The sequence below is a fragment of the Ursus americanus genome, chromosome 10 (assembly GCF_024610735.1).
Source record: "Ursus americanus isolate L20-20 chromosome 10, mUrsAme1.1.p, whole genome shotgun sequence".
Taxonomy (NCBI): domain Eukaryota; kingdom Metazoa; phylum Chordata; class Mammalia; order Carnivora; family Ursidae; genus Ursus; species Ursus americanus.
In genome coordinates this window covers 14,929,423-14,953,390 of record NC_142136.1, presented here as the reverse complement: position 1 = coordinate 14,953,390, position 23,968 = coordinate 14,929,423, and the positions used below count along the sequence as shown (strand labels likewise).

The 23,968-nt window shown below is 46.3% G+C and overlaps 1 protein-coding gene across 4 annotated transcripts in view; it reads right to left on the bottom strand.

Annotated features, from left to right (window-relative positions):
- Positions 1-23,968, bottom strand: part of ABCC4 (ATP binding cassette subfamily C member 4 (PEL blood group)) — a 235,102-nt gene that overhangs the window by 195,433 nt on the left and 15,701 nt on the right. The window contains exon 1 of one of the 4 annotated variants that reach the window (XM_045810952.2): positions 8,553-8,717. The exons of the other annotated variants lie outside the window; for them this stretch is intronic. The gene's annotated coding sequence lies outside the window, so the exon portion shown is untranslated. Of the gene's footprint in view, positions 1-8,552; positions 8,718-23,968 lie in introns of those variants that run through there. 4 annotated transcript variants of the gene reach the window in all.

Genomic DNA, 23,968 nt, shown 5'->3' with positions numbered 1-23,968 from the left:
GATCGAGCCCCACATCAGGCTCCTCTGCTATGAGCCTGCTTCTTCCTCTCCCACTCCCCCTGCTTGTGTTCCCTCTCTCGCTGGCTGTCTCTATCTCTGTCAAATAAATAAAATCTTTAAAAAAAAATAAATTAAAAAAAAATAAAAAAATTTAAAAAAAGTCTGAAAGACTAAATACTCTATGATTTCACTTATAAAATATGGAATCTAAAAACACAATGAACCAACAAAAAGCGGAAACAGACCCATAAATACAGAGAACAAACTGATGTTGCCAGAGGGGAGGGAGAGGGGGACGTGCAAAAAGGAGGATTGGAGGTACAGGCTTCCAGTTATGGAACGAGTAGGTCACAGGGATGAAAGGCACAGCATAGGAAATAGAGTCAGCGGTGCTGTAATAGTGGTGTGTGGTGACAGACGGCAGACACGCTTGGCGTGAGCAGGGCACAACCCACAGACTCATCGAGGGGCGACATTGTACGTCTGAAACTAACGTGACATCGTGGGACAACGATACAATTTTTTGAAACTCTACATTAGAGATATGGGGGGGGATAAATATGTGCTTACACACACACACACACACACACAGAGAGAGCTCTATCCACTGAGGGGCCCCAGAAGCAAGGACATAAAAAATATTCCAGGGTCCAGATCTTGGGTTGTTTTTTTGTTTGTTTGTTTTTGTTTCTGTTTCTACCATACATAGTAACAAAAAAATTTTTTTTATGATTAGATCTTTTAAGAGCTATTCTCTTAGCCCTTTCAAATATGCAATACAAAATTATTAACTATAGTCACCTCCCTGGGACTGACTTATTTTATAACTAGAAGTTTGTACCATTCGGCCCCCTTCACCCAAATCTGCGTATTTTCATATCTTTCTTCCCTAAAAGGAACCAGGTCTCCTAGAAGACAAGTCTGATTTCAAGGTTGGGATGGTTTATGAAAGCACCTGACAATTAGCTTTCCTAATTGTAATTTAAATGCCTGACATTATGCTCTTGACTGCTGAGGCAACCACTTCAAAGAGATCCATCTCGAAGGAAGACACTGCCAGCCCACCCCACCCACAGCTAGTGTTCCCTCTTCTTAAGAACAGGCAGGCTGACGTAGATAACTGACCGTTCTGCTGCTGGCTTTTCCATTCCTGTGCTTTAATTCCCTCTTAGGTTTTAAATTCACCAATAAAGAGTGAACTCTCGAAACCCCAGGCACCCCAGCCTCGACCTCTGTAAAGACAGAAGCCCAGATCCAGGTGTGTGCGTGCACACACGTGCTCCCAGCCCCATTCCTCCTGCACCCACCTGGCCCTGCAGCCCCAGGCACGCCTCAGGCATGTCACGCAGCCCTGTAGGACCCATGAGTAATAAACCTTCTCTTTTCTAAAGTTCCCTAAAGGCTGTTGCTGAGACACGACTTGCAGCCATAAGAGTCACAAGGGCTGGTCTGGCCACAGCGCTGGCTGCAAAAGCGAAATGTCTATGTGGCCACGCGAGGAGTACGGTCCCGGGCGAGCAGGGTCCAAGTCATTCCTAGCAACAGCACCGCTTCCATAGGCTGACACTGACACAGGACAGGCAGGGAAAAGTACAAGATGGGCCTGGAACATCTCACACCATAAAATAAGGATGTGCTCAAGGAATCACGAGGATGTGCCCAAAGGCCAAGGGAGACAGCTCGAAGGGCTCTCCCCAGACAAATCTGGGATACGTCCAGCATCAAATAAATAAATAGCAATGAGTCACACCCTTAAGTAACAGAAGAATCCATGAATCCTTACTGCCACATAAATGGGAGAGAAGGAAAATTCTAGAATGCAAACAAATACAAAAGAAAGCATGGAGTTAGGGAATTACCAATGAAGTTAAAACTCACGGATGAAAGTGTGATGTAGGCACAGTATTTATATTAATTTCAAATGAGCTCTACAAATGACTAATTATGAAAAGAAAACAACTGTACAGAAGCTCTAAAGAGCCCTGTACAGATCCATTATACATTACGTAAACAATAATTAACGCAGAACCAGCCTAACAACGAACACCATTTTACTGGTTTTGCCAGTAAAGACATTTCAGAGGCCAGACGACAACCTGGGAAAGTAGAGATCCTATTTCTCTTATTCACGGCTTTATCCCTAGCACAATACCAGGTACAGAAGAGCTGCTCAAGAATTTTCTGTTGTTGAATAAATGAATTCTATGAATTCCAAAGGAAGCAAAGAGAGAAACTGCACTTCAGATTTTGCTAATCCTGGTAGCTTGGTAGCTCTAAAGGACCCCATCCAGGAGGTGGAAGGCTGGGCTCCAGTTCCAGCAACGGTACTGGGACCCCGCGGTCCCGGACTGCTCCCCACTCCAAGTTTAGCACCTCCATGACTGTTTGCTGGTCACCCAATCTCTCTCCATCTCAACTGCCTTCCCAGACAAAAATATACATCTGTGTGAGCTTTACCACCAGACAGGCTGGAACCGTACAGGGCCACCTTTACTGCACGGGTATTCCCTGTAGAAAATGCTGAGGCAATCAGCAGTGGAGTTCACTCGGATGACGACACCCTGCCCTGAAAATTCTGTCTGCAGAGGAAAAGATGCTCATCACTAGAGAAAAGGAAATCAAAACCACAGCGAGACAAAACCTCACACGTATCAGCATGGTGACTATCAAAAAAATAAGTACGTAACAAGTTCGGCGAGAATGTGGGGAAATCGGAGCCTTTGCAGGCAGCCACTGGGAAATGTGACATGGTGCTGTCACAGAGGACAAATATTAGGATTCCACCACTTGAGGTACTTACAGTAGTCTCATACAGAGAGCAAGCAGAACTGTGGTTGCCAGGGACTCCGAGGAGGGGGACATGGGGAAACACTAAGGCAAGATGAAAAGGGTCCTGGAGATGGGTTGCATAACAGTGTGACTGAGCTTGCCACCCCTAAGCCATGTACTTAGAAATGGTTAAGATGGTAAACTTTACATTATCTGTATTTTACCACGATTTTTTTAAAGTTAATGAGAAAAAAATTCTGCTGCGTGTGCCGTAGGTGCCAACTTTCTGGTTGTATGACCTTGAACTAGCCATAGGACCTCTCAGTATTGACCTCTGGCAAATGGGGAGAACACCTCCCGAGGCTGCTGAGGGGATCAGCTGGGGTTGCTCTGAACACTACAAAGACCCACCAGACAAATACCAGCCTTGACGATGCCACTGCTCGTCACACTCGGTCCCGTTAAAAAGGCTCTAATAACTTTGATGAAGTTTCTCAATTAAGCAAACTCCTTTCACCCCAGCTCTAGATTTAAAGACTTTCCCAATCCCCTTCAGTGCCCAAATCCCAAAAAGCCAGGCTGAGCCCCACAGATACCGACAAGGGCCAAAGGGTTTTTTCCCACCTGATGGCGAGCCTCCTTTGTGCCACCAGCTAAGTGAGGAATTGGAGACCGGAGTCAAAGACCTCTGACTTCCAATTTATCCCCAGGGACACTGAGTCAACAATTCCAGACCGCTGCCAAATGAGCCACCCTGCAACCCAGCTCTGCCCCAACAGTCCTTCCCTCCCCAGCTTACTCTCTCCTTCCTGCCCCCTGCACAGCACTGAACACAGCCGCAGGATTTCCTCCAGTGCACCAGACTGTCAGCCCCTCAGGGCAATGACAACTCACATATACTTGCCGTCCCCATGACCAAACACAGAGCCTGGTTCACCATGGTGCCTGGGCACAGATGTCACGGGAATCCACCCAGCACAAGGTCCGAACACCCACCCTGCAGGCAAGCTATCCTCAACATGGGTCGCTACCCCGGCTCGCTCTGCTCCCTCCACCCCCTCCAAGCTGTGGACCCTCTCGACTTTGGAGCTTCCAGGGCTCACGGCTGGCCTTCCTGTCTTCCTCCTCTCCTACCAGAGAACCCAACACCTCTTCTTCGTGTCCTCATCCCCACACACCTCCCCACACCACCACCAACACCAAGACTATACAACCATCATCCATGGATTACTGTCCTAATCCCCTTCTTGAAAAAAATTTTGCATACAATTCAGTACCAGTGAGAAGAATCACAGTAAGGTACTCACTCCTGCGGGCCACCTCCCAAGACTGTCCAGGGATTAAAGCACCACTGGTTGGAACTGGCAAGGAGGAGACAAGCAGCGGGTGATACCCTATCTAGTCACTACGGTCAGCATGGCCCCCTAAGCACAGGATTCAATCATCACCAAGATCCCCTTCCGAGCCCGAGAGTGCCTGATGCGGCCTCTTCTCTGAACATCTGGCCATTAGTGCCTGTTCAATCAAATGCTTTCCTCCAAACTGTTGAACCTCATCCCCGTAAAGGAAGCTCTTCCTTCCAAGCTGCCACCTACAGTCTGACCCCTGTCTCCAACCCTCCCTCCCAGCCCTCCATGAAGCTCTCTGGAATTCCCTCCTCCGACTGGCAAACTCCCCTGTGCCCTCAGCTCCGTGCTCTCCAACCCTGGCTGGCCCCTGGGGACACAACTTTTTTGCAGCCTCGGGGTGGCCCTTCAGTTTCCCAATTTTGCTTTCCAGCCCCGTGCCCTGCCTGTGCCTCCTAGCTGTCTACACCCCTGGCACCTCCAAAAGCCACAGCACCTGCTATCACTGCTGCATCTAAAACGTTCTCTGTCACTGTCATTCTTTGGGGACTTTAGGGGATCAGGCTTCCCCTCACCCCAGCTCCGTGCATCATTCTAAGCGATCTCCACATGCAACACAAAGGGCACCCCAAACCCCAGCCACTCACATTCTTGTTCTCATCGCTTCTGGAACCTTCCTACCTCTCGCTCTTCTGATGAATTCATCAAGGATGGGCTTTCGGACCTCCGCAATGCTCTCCAATGCCTGTGACCCCCCCACCTGCCATGCTCTTACTTACTCTGCAAGCCACTGGAGTGCAGCCTTGTGCTCTCCCTAGGGAACAGCTGTCCATCCCCGGCCTTCCAATACCATCCAACTGCCGACAGCCAGGCCTCTCCCACCAAACTCCGGGTTCCTATGGCTAAGCGCCTACTTGTCATCCCCTCTCAGATGCTAAGAGGCCGCCCCCTTTAACCTCCACGATGAAACTCCTGATTTCCCTGCCAAAACTGTTCTTCCCCAGATCTATAAATGTCAACCTCAAAAAAAAAAAAAAAAAAAGCCAGAATGACTTTTTTGTTTTTTTAAGATTTTATTTATTTATTCGACAAAGATAGAGACAGCCAGCGAGAGAGGGAACACAAGCAGTGGGAGTGGGAGAGGAAGAAGCAGGCTCATAGCGGAGGAGCCTGATGTGGGGCTCGATCCCATAACGCCGGGATCACGCCCTGAGCCGAAGGCAGACGCTCAACCGCTGTGCCACCCAGGCGCCCCCAAAAAGCCAGAATGACTTCTTAAACACACAAGGCCATGCTGCTCTCCTGCAACAGAATGACACCTAACCTCCTAATGGGGTGTCACGCGTGACCGGGTCCCTTCTGCTCACCAGCCCCACCTCCAGCCCAAGTCCCCTCGTTCAGTGTTCCAGCCCAGCCCGCCTGCTGTGGCTCCAAGCTCCTGTTTGCTGGTCCCTTTGCTGAGAACAAATGCTCTTCCCCATTTGCTCCCATGATGGCACCTTCTCTCCTCCAGGTCCCAAACTCACGGTCACCTCCACGGCAAGGCCTAGGCTACCTGCTCTTAAAAAACTAAACACACCATGATTCTCTACTTTATTTCCCTCTTCTTTCTTTACCCCTTTACTACCATCTATTTGTTGAGAGAAAAAAAAAAAAATCCATTTATTTTGTCTCTCTCTGCTCTAGAACAAGAGCTTCATGAGGGCAGGACACAGTCTTTCTATGGTGTTCCCTGTGCCTGGCACACGGTGGGTCACTCAAAATGCTTCCAAGTAAATGAGTGCATGATTCTCCCCTGAGTGAGAAGCGGGGGCAGCGAACACTCATACAACCGTCTCTAAGTTCTTGTATGATCGGGGAATGTGCAGGTCAGCCGAGGTCAGTAAATCATTCAACAAATGCCCTAGCCCCAATTAAATAAGTCATTTATTGTTAAAAGGATAGATTTTAAAGCATTTCTGGCTGTGGCTAATTATTAGTCATTTGGTTGATTTTCCCTGGAGATTCTGCCAACCTGTCACTGGAAGCGCCCATGGTCCAGCCAGGGGCTCCACCAGGGCAGAGCTGGGGGGACAAGAGGTAGAGGGAGGCAGGGTAGTCAGGGTCAAGGAGACCAAGACAGGGCCTGGGGTGAGGGACAGATGAGAGGCACACGGATCTCACAATAAGATCGACGCTACCTTATCTGAACCCCCTTCCCCTAAAAGGAGTTCTTAAGCTCAGCACTGATGACACTTTGGGCGGGATGCTTTTAGCTGCAGGGGCTGTCCTGTGTATTACAGAACGGCTAGCAGCATCCCCGGACTCTATCCTCAAGATGCCAGTGGCATCTCCCCATCCCAAGTTGTGACAACCAAAAATGTCTCCAGACATTCCCTGGGTGGCAAACTCCCCTGGGTCAGGACCGCTGTCCCGAGGCTTTTCTCTTTCTGGAAAAAAACATAAAACTTTACTTCAAATGTTGGCCCCAGAGAGTCGCCACAGGGCATCAGCAGCAGTCTCCTAGCCACCAAAACCAGGATAATGGTAAAAACCCGTTTCTGTATTCATTGGTCCAATTCCCCTCCAGGAGCTCATAGTCCAGGTCCAGTGAGTGAGGGATTTATGTTGAAGAATTACAGTATGACATGACAAGGGTCACCACAAGTCCTGCGGAAGATCAACTTCTTGGCTTTTATCAGGTCACTCACCAGTGACCGATCTCCTGTACAGCAGAGATTCTCAAAGCAGGATCCCCAGACCAGCAGCATCAGCATCCTTGCTGGAAACCCAGACCTCCAGGCCCCACCGCAGACCTATGAGTCAGAAACTCTGGAGTGGGGCCCAGCACCCTGTACCTTACCGACTCTTCCAGGTGCTGCAGACACAGGCTCAGGTTGGAGACTGTGCTGTTCAGTGTACTTGGCATGACAATGGGGAGGCTCTCGCCTGGGACTTCTATCAAGAGTCCAAACCCTGGCTAAATATCAAATCCCAATCTCAACCTGGAGAGTTATAAAACCAAGACCAAGAGATGTAAAAGCCCCGTCCAATGACTGAATCAGAGTAAGCCAAGATAGAACCCAACTGGTTGGCCTTTTCCAAAGGCCCCCAAGCCCTGCCAATTCTGGTCATTGACCAGGTCCAAGAACCATTTGCACCACAAAGCGTGGAAAACACGTACACCTTGGGGCCCTCAAAGGAGGTTTGGAAATATTGCCAGGAAGACACAAAGCTTTTGAGTAAAATTCAGGAGAATCATTTGGAGCCCACTGAGGAGACAAGGTGAGAAAGAAGAATTTTTCAGAAAAACAAAACCAGACATGCAAAGACATGCTGCCTAGGAACAGCGGGTGCAAAACTGCATGGGGTTTGGTGTGGTAACAGCGTATCCAAAGGTCTTATGTTCCAAATGAACTTTATCCTTTATCCTATAGAAGGGAAACAGTACAAGTTTTCAAGCCACTTTGTAGATGATGGACTTTGGAAGGTAAGGAAACCAGTCAGGAATGGGATTTGAAAAAACATTAAGAAAGGAAAATAAGGGGCTCCTGGGTGGCTCAGTCGGTTAAGCGTCTGTCTTCAACTCAGGTCACGACCTGGGATCGAGTCCTGCATCCTGCTCCTTGCTGAGCAGGGAGCCTGCTTCTCTTTCTGCCTGCTGTTCCCCCTGCTTATGGCTTGTTCTGTCTCTCTCTCTGACAAATAAATAAAACCTCTTATAAAAAAAAAAAAAGACAAAACAAGACAATGAGCCACATTCCTTTGTGGAAGGAAACTAGATCCAATTTGCTCTCCCAGCCTTACTCCCCTCTAATTAAAACAAATCTCACCTCCCTTTGCTTCGTCCTAACTCTGGGACTGCCACTCCACCATAAAGATAAGTCACATGATCAAAAATCAGAGTTTAAAATTCAACATCCTATTACTAATTTACTCTATCAAAACAAGAAACACTGCAACTCAAACCATCCTTTAAAAAAAAATCTTAATATTCCTATTTAATATAAACTGAAGCATCTATCAAATTTATTCTTAAATTCCTTAAAATTGGCATAGCAGTGACATATATATTTTAAAATTCTGTATTTTATTTACTAAAAAACTACAACCACAAGCAGCTCTGCTTACCATCAAAACACACTAAATTCATTCCCATTAAAATAAGATACTAAAAAGGGATGGCTCGTCACATACTAGTAACAGCTGTCAAAGGGGTGGGGGGGGCACAGATAAAGAAAAGTAATAAAATTTATATACAGATAGTTTTACAAAGGTAGAAAGTCCAACTCAAAGGTACTAAGGGCAAGTTGTAAGATGTGTAATAAATAGACCAAAATCAATTGCATTACTGTATTCTAATGATACTGTGGAGGGAAGTGGCTTCTGATGATAAATTATTTAAGATATTAACTTAAAGAATAAGTGGCCAGAAAGCTTTTAGAAATTGGTAATTACCCGGAAATGCAGAAACCAGGTAGACACCATCTCAGCCAAGTGATTCAAGTTACCACCACCAGGAATGAGGCAAGTGGACATCATGTGCCTAGGATTCCACTGACCATTGACTTGGTGTTCCTACTGTGAAGAAACATCAGACAAACCCAAATTGAAGAATACTCTACAGAAAAAAAAAAAAGAAAAAAAAAGAATACTCTACAGAGTAATAATCTACATATTCTTTAAAAATATCAACAACATGAGAGCTTGCATAAGCTATTTCATATTGAAAGATGCTAAAGAAATATGAAAACTAAATACAACGCATTATCCTGGGCCTAAAATGGGTAACATAAGCAAACTGGTTATGCAATCCGAGAATTGGAGGGTAGTAATGTATCAGTATTAATTTCTGAATTTGGATCGGAATACCCTGGTAATACAAGAAAGTGTCCTTATTTTTAGGAAATCCATACTAAAATGTTCAGAGGGTAATGGAGCATCATGCCTTCAATCTACTTTCAAGCAGGTCAAAGAGGAGTAATATGATAGAATGGCAAATGTGGCAGAACCTAATGTTAGGGAATACGGATGAAGGATATATGAGTTCTGTGTACCACTCCTGCAACTCTTCTGTCAAGTTGAAATTATTTCAAAGTAAAGAGTTAAAAAAAAAAAAAAAAAACCGTAGCAGGGGCGCCTGGTTGGCGCAGTCAACTAAGCATCAGACTCTTGATTTCAGCTCAGGTAGTGATCTCACGGTCCTGGGACCCAGCTCCAAATCAGCCTCCTGGGATCAATCAAGCCCGTGTCAGGCTCCGAGCTCAGGGCAGAGTCTGCTTGTCCTTCTCCCTCCGCTCCTTCCCCCTCCAACACACACTCTCTCTCTCAAATAAATAAATAAAATCTTATTTAAAAAAAAAAAAGTACCAGAGTTTAAAACATTTCAAAGACAATCATCAAAACTCTACGGCCCACAGTGGCTCCTGGGTGACGCAGTTGGTTAAGCATCTGACTCTTGGTTTCGGCTCAGGTCGTGATCTCAGGGTCGTGAGATCCAGCCCCACCTCGGACTCTGCGCTCAGCTCAGTGTGGGGTCTACTGGGGATTCTCTCTCCTTCTCCCTCTTCTGCTCTCTTTCTCTTTCTCTCTCTAAATTAAATCTTTTTTTCTTAAGATTTTATTTAATTATTTGGCAGAGACACAGCGAGAGAAGGAACACAAGCAGGGGGAGTGGGAAAGGGAGAAGCAGGCTTCCTGCCGAGCAGGGAGCCTGACTCGGGGCTTGATCCCAGGACCCTGGGATCATGACCTAAGCCAAAGGCAGATGCTTAACAACTGCGCCACCCAGGCACCCCTAAAATAAATAAGTCTTTAAAAAATAAATAAATAAAACTCTATGGCTCACAGCTAACTTCATACTCATCAGTGAAAAGCTGAACGCTTTACCTCTAAGATCAGGAACAAGACAAGGATGCCCACTCTCATGATTCATATTCAACGTAGTAGTACTGGAAGTCCTAGCCAGAGCAATTATGCAAGAAAAATAAAAGACATCCAAATTGGAAAAGAAGAAGTAAAACTTTCACTATTTGCAGATGACATGACACTTATATATAGAAAACCCTAAAGACTCCACCAAAACCCTGTTAGAATAAATGAATTCAGTAAAGTTACAGGATACGAAATCAATATACAGAAATCTACTGTTTCTATACATTAACAACAAAGTAGGAGAAAGAAATTAAGAAAACGATCCCATTTACAACTGCATCAAAAAGAATGTCTAGCAAAAAATTTAACCAAGGAGGTGAAAGACCTGCCCTCTGAAACCTGTAAGACACTGATGAGTGAAGACATGAATAATGGAAGGATGCTTTGTGTTTGTGAATTAAAAGAAAAAAATAAAAAAATAAAAGAATCTTGTTAAAACATCCACACTACAAAAGCAATCTACAGATTTAATGCAATCCCCATCAAAATTCTAATGCCATTTTTCACAGAAATAGAATAAATCTGTATGGAACCACAAAAGACCCCAAATAGGGGCACCTGGCTGGCTCAGTTGGTTAAGCATCTGCCTTCAGCTCAAGTCATGATCCCAGGGTCCTGAGATCAACCCCACGTCAGACTCCCTGCTCAGCAGGAAGCCTCCTTCTCTCTCTCCCATTCCCCTTGCTTGTGTTCCTTCTCTTACGGTGTCTCTCTCTGTCAAATAATTAAATAAAATCTTTTAAAATAAATAAATAATTGGGGAAAAAAAGACCCCAAATAGCCAAAGCAATCTTGAGAAAGAAGAACAAAACTGGCATCATTACTCTCCCGAATTTCAAAATGTACTACAAAGCTACAGTAATCAAAACAGTATGGTATTGGCAGAAAAAAAGGTACACAGATCAATGGAACAGAATAGAGAGCCCAGAAATAAGCCCACACATATAAGGTCAATTAATTTATGACAAAGAAGACAAGAATATACAATGGCGAGAAGACTGTCTCTTCAATGAATGGGTGTTGGGAAACTGGACTGTTACATGCAAAAGAATGAAAATGGACCACTATCTTACACCATACACAAAAATTCACTCAAAATGGATTAAAGACTTGACTATAAGACCTGAAAATAAAACACCTAGAAGAAAACAAAGACAGTAAGATCCTTGATGTTGGTGTCGGCAATATTTTGGATTTGACACCAAAAGCAAAGGCAACAAAAGCCAAAACATACAAGTGGGACTATATCAAACTCCCCTTTGCTCCCTTCTTGTGCAACAATATGGATGGATGGACCTAGAAGGTACTATGCTAAATAAGTCAGACAGAGAAAGATAAATCCTGTATGATTTCACTTATATGTGGAATCTAAAACACAGACAAAACAAAGCAGACTCAGCTTTGGAAAACAATATGGCTGCTGCCAGTATGGAAGGGGTAAGGGGACAGGCAAAACAGGGGAAGGGATAAAAAAGGTATGAACTTCCAGTTATAAAATAAGACACAGGGATACAATGTATAGCCATAGGAGATACTACACTTCAATAAGGAAAAAACTAAAAAGCTTCTGTACAGCAAAGGAAATCATCCATGAAATGAAAAGGTAACCTACTGAATGAGAGAAAATATTTGCAAATCATATATCTGATAAGGGGTTAACATCCAAAATACATAAAGAACTCATACAACTCAACAGGAAAAAAAAATCTGATTTACCAATGTGTGGAGGATCTAAATAGAAATTTTTCTATTGAAGACATACAGATGGCCAGCAAGTACATGAAAAGATGCTCAACATCATTAATCTTCAGGGAAATGCAAATTAAAACCACAATGAGGTATGGTCTCACACCTGTTAACATGCCTAATATCAAAAAGCCAAGAAATTATAAGTGTTGGAGAGAGTGTGGAGAAAAGGGAACCCTCAACCACAGCTGGTAGGGAGGTAAACTGGTAGAGCCACTATAGAAAAAGAGGATCCTCAAGAAATTAAAAATAGAATTATCACATGGTCCAGCAATCCCACTTCTAGGATGTATCCAAAGGAAATGAAATCATTATCTCAAAGAGGTATCTGCACTCCCGTGTTAACTGCAGTATTCGCAACAGATGTGTGTACCACATACACACACACACACTATGAAATATTATCCGACCTTTAAAAAAGGAAATCCTGTTATTTGTGACAACATAGATGAACATGGAGAGCATTATGCTACAAGAAATAAGTCAGAGAGAGACAGACGAATACCACATGGTATCACTAGTATGTGGAATCTAAAACAAAAAGTTGAAGTCATCTAAACGAAGAGAAGAGTGGTTGCCAAGGTTAAGAAGGAGGGGTGGAGGGGGAGGAAGGAGAGACTGGTAAAAGGATACATACTGTCAGCTATGAAATGACTAAGGGCTGGGGCTCTGACGTGTAATATGGTAACTATACTTGATAACACTGTCCCATATCATTGAAATTGGCTAGGAGAGAACTCAAATGTTCTCACCAAAAAGGGGGGGGGGAGGAATACGAGGTGATGATGGAGGTGTTAATTAAACTAGATGGTGGGGGAATCCTCTTACAATGTATACATATATCAAATCATCACACTGTAGTCTTTAAATACCTTACCATTTTGTCAATTATGCCTCAACTGGGGGGAAAAAAGACTTTGGCTGGCATTGTCCCCCCTTCCTGGACTTTATCCTGGTTCCTCTAACTCCCTGGAATTTTACAAGTAACAAGAGTGTGGGCCCTGATGATTTATGCTAACCAGGGTGACTCATGGCAGCCCCAAGTAAGTTTATGTTAACAGATGACTCAGGATGAGGGTTCCAGAGACAAACCATACGACTGATCAGAGCATTGGGGCTTTAAGTCATATTGCACCAGCCAAACCTCTGTGGGAGGACGCTGGAGATTGAAATCAATCGCATTGTCGGTGATTCCATTGATGGTGCCTACATAAGAAAACCACAACAGAAACTCTGGACACCAAAGCTTGGGGAAGGTTTCCTGGTTGGCAATACTCTGAGTATTGTCTGTCACATACTGATGTGCCAGGAGGGTGACACATCATGAACCCACAGGGATAAGACAAAGAAGCTTCAAGACTGGGACCCTCCCAGACCTCACCACCCTCCCTTTGGTTCCACTCTGTATCTGTTACAATAAATCTGTAAGTGTAAAGACAGCACTTTCCTGAGTTGCAGGTGTTGTTCTAGCAAATTACTGAAATTACTGAACCTAAGTGGGTCAGAAATGAGGGCAGCCTGGGGAGCCCCAAACGTGAAACTGCTGACTGAAGAGAAGGCAGTCTTATGGAGGGCTGCACCCTTCACCTGTAAGGTTTGGATGAACTCCAGGTAGTTGGGCCAGAACTCCGTGCAGGGGGAGGTCTCACTAGAGTTCCAAACCTGGTGCTCACATCTCAAGACACCACCTCCTTAGCTTGGCCTTGAGGTCAGTCACCACTGACTGCCCTGCTCTGATCGCCCCTTCCCCCATGGCCTCCCTGTCCTCACCTAATTTAATAGAAAAGGACAGTCCCAGACCTGGCACCCACCAGCCTGTCACTGTCACTATGAACACTTCGGCCAGCACTGAATCAAAAGACCAGAAAGGTCTTAAAAGCTCTCTCCCCTTGCCTTGTGGCCACATGCTCTAACTCTAGGACAGAGCTCTCAAGTAAAATGCAATGAAATCACCGGAGAAGCTAACAATAAACCCAGACCAACCCTCATCGGGTTCCTGTTTCTGAAGACCTGAGGCAGAGACTGGGGATCTGCACTGCCAGAAGCTCGTCATGGCTTTGGTCTGGCGCTGCATGGAGAATTAATCACGTTTCCACACAAGACAGTCATACAAACGCGGGTGGTAAATGATTCTTCGATCATAGGGCGTCAGAGAACACACCCTGCAAATCTGGTACAGCCTATGAACCCCAGAGAGCAGACCTGGCCCTGAGGTGTCAAGGTCAGTTAAATAATTGAACTAGGACCAAAATCCCAGGCTTCAGGGTACCTGGTCTGAGGAAGCCTGGAAAGGATAGATCCAAGAGCCCTTCCTCCCCAGAGAACTAGCTGTCATGGATGCCTGGGGAAAGAACAGGGAAGCAGGGATTTCGGATATTGCCCAGTAGACCAGGTACCGAACGAGGACATACGAGCCCTGCCCCCAGTGTCCCCGCATGATGCCAGTCATGTCACCACTGATCACTGGCTCAGAAGTGGCTCCAAACAGCTGTGAGATGTGACAGCAGCAGCACACATGAGAAACAAGGCCTCTCGGCAGAGGGAAGAAGAGCACCTGGGCTTCACCACACCACCATGAAGAAAGTAGGATTCAGGTCAGGGGCACCTGTGAGGAGAAAACTTGGTCCCCCCTCACTGGTTAAGGGGCCGCTTGAGAAAACAGCCAACATGCTCAGGAAACCCAATAGTAAATCATGCTGGGAGACCATCAGCCTCGCTGGGAATCACAACTACAACAAATTGAAGGTACTACGCCAGACCCAATTTATATACATATATATGTGTATATGTGTATAAATTGTGTGTCTATATAATGTGTGTGTGTGTATATAGATACATACACACATAATGTGTGTGTATAATGTGTGTGTATATCTATATATATACACACAAATAAAAGGAGGTTTTCTTCATTCTAATATTGGCTGGGCTATGAGTTAACAGACACATTTACAAGATTTTAAGATCTCAAACTGATCCAATTTTTCTCTGAAACAACTCAGGAAGGGGCACCTGGGTGGCTCAGTCAGCTGAGCGTCCAACTCTTGGTTTCAGTTCAGGTCATGATCTGAGGGTTGTGGGGTTGGGCTCCATGCTCAGCAGGGAATCTGCTTGAGATTCCCTCCCTTTGCCCCTCCCACCACTCAAATACATGCACATGAGCTCTCAAATAAAATCTAAAAAAAAAAGAAAAAACACTCAGGAATAAGTAATTAAACCTACAAAGCCAGAGTATCCTTTGCCTCCACAGAACCAAGCTTTAAATCTTGTAAGAGAGAGGGGCGCCTGGGTAGCACAGTCGTTAAGCGTCTGCCTTCGGCTCAGGGCGTGATCCCGGCGATCTGGGATCGAGCCCCACATCGGGCTCCTCCGCTGGGAGCCTGCTTCTTCCTCTCCCATTCCCCTGCTGTGTTCCCTCTCTCGCTGGCTGTCTCTCTGTCACATAAATAAATTAAAAAAATCTTTAAATAAATAAATAAATAAATAAATCTTGTAAGAGAGAGCCACCAAAAAAAAAAAAAAAAAAGGAGAGAGAAGGCCACCCCTTTCTGTTCCCAGTGCCCAGGCTCGTGCCTGGGGCAGAGAAGCTATTGGATATGTGTTTTTGAGAAGAATGATTATATGGTTCAGAATTAAATAATACAAAGAATCTGATGATTATATTCGAAATCCTGCTTTAAAAGTATCCAAATTGTAAATGCCCAAAAACGGATAAATGGCTAAAATACATTAACATGATGGAACATCTTAGAGCTATTTTAAAAGACAAACATAGGCCCTGTGCTACTAAAAGGCATGTTTATATTAAACACTGCATTTTAGGGGCGCCTGGGTGGCTGAGTTGGTTAAGCATCTGCCTTCGGCTCAGGTCATGATCCCAGGGTCCTGGGATGGAGCCCAGCATTGCGCTCCTTGCGCAGCAGGGAGCCTGCTTCTTCCTCTCCCTCTGCCTGCTGCTCCCCCTGCTTGTACACACGTGCATGTGCTCGCTCTCTCTCAAATAAATAAAATCTTTTAAAAAATAAATAAACACTCCATTTTAAAAACAGATTGTGAAACCACTGGAGTATGCACACATGAAAAACACGACAAAGCAGGGGCGGCTGGCTGACTCAGCCGGTAGTACACGCAACTCTGATCCTGGGATTGTGAGTTCGAGCCACACACTGGTTGTAGAGATTACTTAAAATTTTTTAAAAATCCAACAAAAGAAATATATACATATTAAGATTTAAAAGAAATACCATGGAGAGTTTGAAAGCAACTTTTAGTTCTTTTTGAGGGAAAGGAAGGGCTTGTGATAAGGACAGGATATGGGGGAGCTGGCAAAATCTTTTCTTTTTCTTTAAAGACTTTATCTGACAGAGAGAGAACACAAGCAGGGGGAGCAGTAGACGGAGAGGGAGAAGCAGGCTGCCCGCTGAGCAGGGAGCCTGATGCAGGAGCTCGACCCCAGGACCCTGGGATCACGACCTGAGCCGAAGGCAGACTCTTAACTGACTGAGCCACCCAGGCGCCCCAGGAGCTGGCAAAATCTTATTCTAGAACTTGGGTGGTAGGTACAAGGGGGTTAACCTTATAATAATTCTCTACGTCTTTATTTTGTATAATATTTTGTGCCTGTTTTATAAAATAAAGGTGAAAAACCGTGGCGTTGAGTGAGAAGTATAATGGACAAGTGTAACATATACATAATCATACATTGACCATTTCCTAGAAATATTTGAGAAAATCATATAACAAATGTATACAGTGACCTAATAACAAAAGTAGGGATTTTGCTACCCTCCCTTAAGAAAAAAAAAATTTTTTTTTGCTTTAGGCTGCTAGGACCGCCATAACAAAATACCACAGACAAGATGGTTTAAACAACAGAAATTGACTTCTTCACAGTTCTGGAGGCTGGAAGTCCAAGATCATGGTGTTGGCAGGGTTACTTTCCTCTGAGGCCTCTCTCCTTGGCTTGCTGATGGCCACCTCCTGTGTCCTCACACCGCCTTTCCTCTGTATGCGTGCCCCCTGGTCTACGTGTGTGCAAATTTTCTCTTCTTCTAAGGACACACATCAGACTGGATTAGGGCCCATCCTGATGTCTTCCTGTCAATCACCTCTTTAAAGGCCCTATCTCCAAATACAGTAGGTACTAGGCATTGGCGTTTTGGGGACACACAAAATTCAGCCCCTAACACCCACCAGACTTACCCCCCACCCCCCACCCCCAAAAAAAGGACACAAACATCCAGGACAGGAAGAACAGAGTTGGGGCAAGACTGGCCATGAGCTAAAAACTGCCAACACTCCTAAACGGGTACTCAGGGTTCATTATACTGTTCCCTCTACTGTTGCATGTGCTGGTCATTACCCATCATAAAAGGCAAGGAGGGTTGGAAGAGGGAAGAAGAGAAACAGGAGGAAAACCCACATTTGTGTAGATCTTGGAGGCTGGGTATTTTCTCCATAAAAGTGAGTCATCCAACAATTCAGTAAGTGTCATTTACGGTTAAGAACAAAATATTTTTTCTTTAATCAGCAGTAAGTATACTTTTTAAATAATTTAATTAGGGGCGCCTGGGTGGCTGGCTGAGTCGGTTCAGCATTGGAGTCTTGATTTCGGCTCAGGTCATGATCTCAGGGTTGTGGGATGCAGCCCCATGGTGGGCTCCACACTCATTGGGAGTCTGCTTGAGATTCTCTCTCTCTCCCTCTGCCCCTCCCCCCCTTCATGTGCACGCACTTGCTCTAAAAACAATTAATCAATTAATAAAGTGACTTAAGAAAAAGCACTCGAAAAGGAACAGTGGAAGGAAAGATGGACATCTATTGACCACTGAACCATACCCACCGCGTAGTTCACCTAATTCCACTCCTTGGCCCATTGGTGAGTCTGACGCTCCCTCATCCCCCTATCCCAGGCACAGGGTTTGACTCTATTTCCTAGGCCCCTCCCCTTACAGTTAGGTGAGACCCTGTGGCATGGAAGAGGAAGGGATGCCTGTCACTCACAGGCCTTTGGGCCTTCAAACCATGTGCAGACTCTCCACACTCTCCCTCCTCCCACCTCCCAGCCTGGATGAGGAAGCAACCCAGCTTCAACCAGCAGGAGCCTCGCCTACGGCCATGCATACACATCATCTGGGATCTGTTAAAATGCAAATTCAGATTCACCAAGTCTGGGAAGGAGCCTGAGACTCTGCATTTCTCCCAGGCACCGGGTGATGGCCAGGGGCTGGTCTACAGACCACACTTCCAGTAGCAAGGGTCTAGGCAGAGCCTCCCACCGGAGAGGTTCTCCTCTCGGAGGCCGCAGACACAACGATCAAATGATGAGCAGTGGAGAAGACACAGCAGAAAGACCCAACCAGAAATAGCCAGTTGGCCTGCCGCTCTTGACCCTTATCATAGGTCAACTCAGACCCATGATTAACTCCAGTCTTAAAGCACAGCTTGTGAATGTATGCCGAGACAGCTGCAGACAGATGACATTAGCGTGTGCAATATGATAGGCGCTGGCTGGCTTCTATCAACAACAGAATCTGCCACCCTGAGTCAGAGGACAGGGCTGTCAACAGAGGGATCTGTGAAGGCGGTCGCTGCCACTGCACGGAAACCGCAGCGGCTGGCCTGGGGGAGAAGACCGCTGGCCTGCAAGAAGGTCACGCAGCCTTCGCCAGCCACGCTGCTCTTGCACAGACAGAACCCCACACAGAGGCCACCGTGGTGATTAACAGAGAGCTTGTCTACAAAGCCTCGGCAAATATTTGTATCACCTTATCCCTTGGCATCCTAGCAGTCCGGTGTTTATAAAACCTGCATGCAAATATCACCATGCTTGTCCAAAATTTGCAGGAAGCAGATAAGAACTTGGCAGTAAGCCCCAAGGATACCTTGAAAGGCTCTGGTTTGCAGTGGGACTTTCTTGGGTTTAATTTCAAGCTTAGTTAACTTTAGGTTCCTTCTCTATTTAAATAACAGGTGACCTAAGAGAAGCAGAGCTCTCCACCGGCTCTCGCCTGAACCTGTGCGAGGGGAACAGGGTTCCCTCTGCCCTCAATCACCATCAGACAAAAGCCTGGAAAACATGCTGCACAGCCAAGAAGCTCCCTCCCACCCAAAAGCTCTAAGCTTGGCCCACTACGAAAAAGCCATTTGAATTTGAATTCCTGAGAAATCTCTATTACTGGCTGTACTCAAAGAGTGCAGGTTGGTTAACCTCAAGCACGCAGCTGAGGTAACTTCCTTGGGGGAATGCTCTCAGGGTTCGGCTGAGAATGACTTTAGCGGGGCACTTTGGGTATTTGCAGCGAAATGCACTTAAGACGCTTTCCAAGTTCATGCGCCCTAGACAAATCTTTCACTGGCAGGGAAAACAGTGCTTCCCAGCCCAGCCTCTCTTGTAATTACCACGGATTTCATAAGCAAACACGAGCTCTAGGGCAGTCCCCTATACTCTGAGTGGTCCAGAAGCCCCCGGGGTCATAGGTGGTTTCTACTTTTTTCTCCTTCTTCCAAAAAGCCTAATATCATGAAAAGTGTATGCTGGGCAAACCTAAAAGCCTTCTAGGGGTGTCTGGGTGGCTCAGCCGGTTAAGTGCCTGCCTTCAGCTCAGGTCATGATCTCAGGGTCCTGGGATCTATCCCGGGTCAGGCTCCCTGCTCAGCAGGGAGTCTGCTGCTCCCTCTCCCTCTGCCCCTCCCCTCTGCCTGTGGGCTCGCTCTCTCTCAAATAAATAAAATCTTTAAAAAAAAAAAAAAAAAAACCCAAGCACCTGCTACTTAACACAGAAATAACACCCATACACCAAATGTGTCACCTCATTTATTTTAGGTCTTCAAGGCAGACAAGGAAAACACATTTAGCCCAAAAAGTTCAGGAAGAAGCATCTACTGCAATCAGTTTTCTCCCTAAGTCAAAAGCAATTTATTCGAAACAAGTTCCCTTATTTGGAATCTCCCCAAAATTTCCAAAATCTTTTTTTTCTAAAGTCTGCAAATAGCACGTGGTGTTACGGTTTTTAGACATTTTCTTTTCCTGGTGATTCTTTCAGCTCTGATGATCTCGGGCCTCCTGCCAGGTGGGAGCAAATTTCAGGGGCAGCTCCACCCGGCCCAGGTTCCCTGAGGCCCAGCCTCCCCAAAGCCCAGCCAGCTTGGCTCAGGGGCCAAGTCCTGAATCACATCCCCCAGTTATCATTTGCTTTTGTGCCTGCTCCCTTCCCTTGGGGTCAGGACTCTTCAGGCCCACCTATCAGACAAAGTCATGCCTTCAACTCCCCGGAGAAGATCACTGAAAATACAAAAAGTTAAAGGCAACACCTGCCAGGTGCACGCATGTCCTTCTGATCCACTGAGTAAGCTAAGGGCCTAAGACTTCGCTGGAGCACCACGGACTCGCTTTCTCGATGCCTCTTCCAGATAACGCCAGGGTTTTCTTTTAAGATTTTTTATTTGAGATTGAGAGAAAAAAAGAGACAGAGAGAGCAAGCGCAGGGGAGGAAGGAGGAGAGAGAGAATCTCAAATAGACTCCACACTGAGTGCAAGTCTGTCCCAGGGCTCCATCTCACGACCTAAGCCAAAACCAAGAGTCAGACTGTATTTATTTATTTGACAAAGAGCTCAAGCTGGGGAGGGGCAGCCAGAGGCAGAGAGAGAAGCAGGCTCCCCGCTGAGCAGGGAGCTGGATGCAGGGCTGGTCCCAGGACCCTGGGATCATGACCTGAGCTGAAGGTAGGCGCTTAACCGACTGAGCCACCCAGGCGCCCCTGGGTTTTAACAAGCCTGCTTTGGCTATTATTTCTGCCCAAGCTCCCTTCTCTGACCTGGCCATCGATTTCTCTCTAGATCATCATACAACAAAGCAATTGATACTTAAGGCCCCACTGGACTGACAGAGACTTCAGCCCCTTGCCTGGTTGCCGTACAATCCAAAAACAATTTTTTTTTTTCTGACAAACAGTATGAGGTGTGGAGGGAAAGGGCAGGTGGTTGCACAGCTATGATTTTATTCCAAATAAACACAATAACAAAGTAGTCGAGCCTAGTTTTTCCTTTAATTTTTATACATTCTTAGGGGAAAAGGCAAAGGGTTAACAAGCGCTGATTTGACTTCGTATTTCTGGTAATTATCCATGAGTTAGTAACAGAGGCTGCTTAAAGTCCATAAACAAAACCTACAGGGTTCTCACAGCACCCAGGCAGAAATGAACGTGTGATCAAAAACTCGCCAGTGCTCGGGCTAGCTTTGAACTTGAAATCTCCCACACCAAACCAGTCCTTCAGGACCAGCCCGCCCGTCCACCTCTCTTCTAGGCAACCGTTTGTTCAGAGCTCTCAGCAGAGACTCCAGACCTGGAATATGGAATTTGTCCGCCACATTCTGACAAGCAAAAACAATCGTACCAGAAAATAGAAGACCAGAGAACCATATTTTATACACAATACAGGGAAGAGCTGTTCCCAAACGATAACTCCAATTTAAAATGTAAGAACCTCTCTGCCTATTATTCAAGAGTTAAGGGGGAAAAGCTAATTACAAATCATACACTTTTCTCTTTGGGCAATACTATGTCAATGGGACAGATTTTCGGAAAATTCCAGCTAACCCAGTTCATTCTTTGAAGCATTAGGTCAATTACAAACATACCAACCCTAGCTGCGTATTCAGAAAGAACAAAACATCCTTTGAAAAGCCTCTGTACGAGGTCTAATAAAGGGCTTATGCAGTAGCAAGTGGAAGAGGGAAAGTTCCATCGGGAATCTTAGGACACACTAAAACAGCTTTCTTAATAATCTTTGGACCTTCTCCCACTCACTTGGAAAAACGTTTCTTATAACCACAAAAACTCAGAGGTGGGGAGCGGGGAAGCAACTGCGAACACAAACGGGTTTAGCAGAGAGCGCAGGGAATCCCACGTAGACATCCTCTGGCCTGTCTCTGGCCTGTTTCTCCAGCGATCCGGATGCCCTTTCCCAGCAAATCCGATTCCCTCTAGCAAGCCTCGCTCTTCCTCGTCCCTCCACGAAGGTCGCCTGAACTTCATCAGAAGGAAGGGGGAGGGAATACAGACCACCCCCCCCCGACACACACACCAGTGAGGACCCAACTGTATAACCTAAGAGCAGAGACACCACCCCCTTTTTCTTCCCCCAAAGAGGCCAGAGCCAAATGGCCTCTTCCTCCCTCATCCCCACAGAAGCAGCCCTCAAACGCTCTCAAAGCACACAATGTGTACATGCCTTTATTAAAATTTTTTTAAAAAGATGCAACCCACAACTCACTTTTTTAAAGATTGTATTTATTTATTTGACAGAGCGAGAGAGCACAAGCAGGGAGAGCGGGAGAAGCAGACTCCCCCAAGCAAGGAGCCCAATGTGGGATCAATCCCAGGACCCTGGAATCATGGCCTGAGCTGAAGGCAGATGCTTAACTGACTGAGCCACCCAGACGTCCCTCACCTTTTTTTTTTTTTTTTTTAACCAGGAATCTCAACAACAGGACTGCAGGAAACAGGAATTTTAACATTCACTAATTCAAATGAAGTCTTAAGCGCTGGTCCACCATGTGACGAGCACTCTTCTCGACTGTCACCCACAGATGGCATCTTCTGGGGAGATCGGAGGTAGGAAGGAAAGCAGGGGACAACCACACTAAGACAGGTCCAGAACAGTGACAGCGATCAGACAGAAGATGAAACAGAGATGCGGCGGAGGATGGGTGGTTCCCTACCTGGGGTTGAGGCAAGGCTCTCAGAGGAAGCCAGGTGTGTACCAAGTCCAGGCACAGCATGTTCCAAGAAAAAGAACAGCAAGTGAGAAGCCCTAAGGTCTAAAGCGCTTAGAGAAAAATCCGGAACTACTAAGCACTTGCCTCTGAGCAGAGATAATAAAAGAATGTCCTATATAAGGGAGTGAATCAGGGAATCTGGGAGAGGTAGCGGGGCTTCAGGACTTCTCCCATCCACCCAGAGTAACTACTAGCAAGTCCAGCAGACAAATACAGAAACTGGCTGGGACTGGATCTGGCCCAAGGGCACACACACACTGTAAGTTAATCAGCCAGGACAGTCCCCACGGCAGTGCCAACGCACCGCTTCTCATCTCTACCAGCTCTGCGGACCCCAAGGGCTGGGCCCCGTGCAGGGCCCCTCGGAGGCCTCGGCCCACCCAAAACTCTGGGACCAGGTGATGAGCTAAGCCAGCCAGGCCACGGTGAAGGTCCACGTCATTTCGGGGGACTTCCAGCCTCTCCCCCTTCCCCAGGACTTCCCTGGTTCCCAGACTGCTCACCACAGCCCCCTGGCCATGGCCCCCTGGCCAGCTCGCGCTCTCTGCCTCACACGGCGAAGCTAAGGGCAGGACTACAATGGCCTTCGCTGGCCGGACTCACACACATCCCAGAACACCCCTCCAGCCCCACGAACTGGACCACCGTGAGACGTTCCCGTCCATGTTCCCACTACCTGGTGGGACCCGCCTGGTCTGCGAGGGGTCACCTCCAGGGCCGCACACTCTCCCTGGAGCTTTCACAGCCCGCATTCTTACCGACAAAGTACAGGCCGCCAGTGGTTTTCCCAGGTGGGGACGGATCATAGGTTTTCACTAGTCACTACTCCTGGTACAAGTGTAGCAAACACTGGCATCACCCTGCCCACATTTCCTTCCAAGTTCCATGGTGGGGTGAGGAGTACAGTTTATGGAACATGAACTTCAGCTCACTGAGAGCGATATTATTTATCATCCAATCTAAGACACTCCTAGGAGTACGACGTGATAACAGGTGTAAACCAGGCCTGTCCTGGGCAAGCCAAGAGTTAGAAGCACGTGGTACAGGTGAAAAGAAAAATTCAAAACAACAACAAGACTGGCAAAAGCTCTATGACCTCAGGCAATCAAAAAAAATTTTTACGATTTATTTATTTCAGAGAGAGAAAGAGAACACGAGTGGGAGGGGCAGAGGGAGAGAGACTCTCAAGCAGACTTCCCACTGAGCGAGGAACCCCAGGCCGGGCTCGATTTCATGACCCTGAGATCAAGACCTGAATCAAAACCAAGAGTTGGACGCTTAACCCACTACGCCACCCAAGCTCCCCTCAAAATTTTATTCTTAATCTGACTTCATTTCACGTCAAGGTAGGATTTCTTTTCCTTTCTTGGGGGGGAGAGGTAGGAGGAAGGCTACCACACCAAACCATTTCCT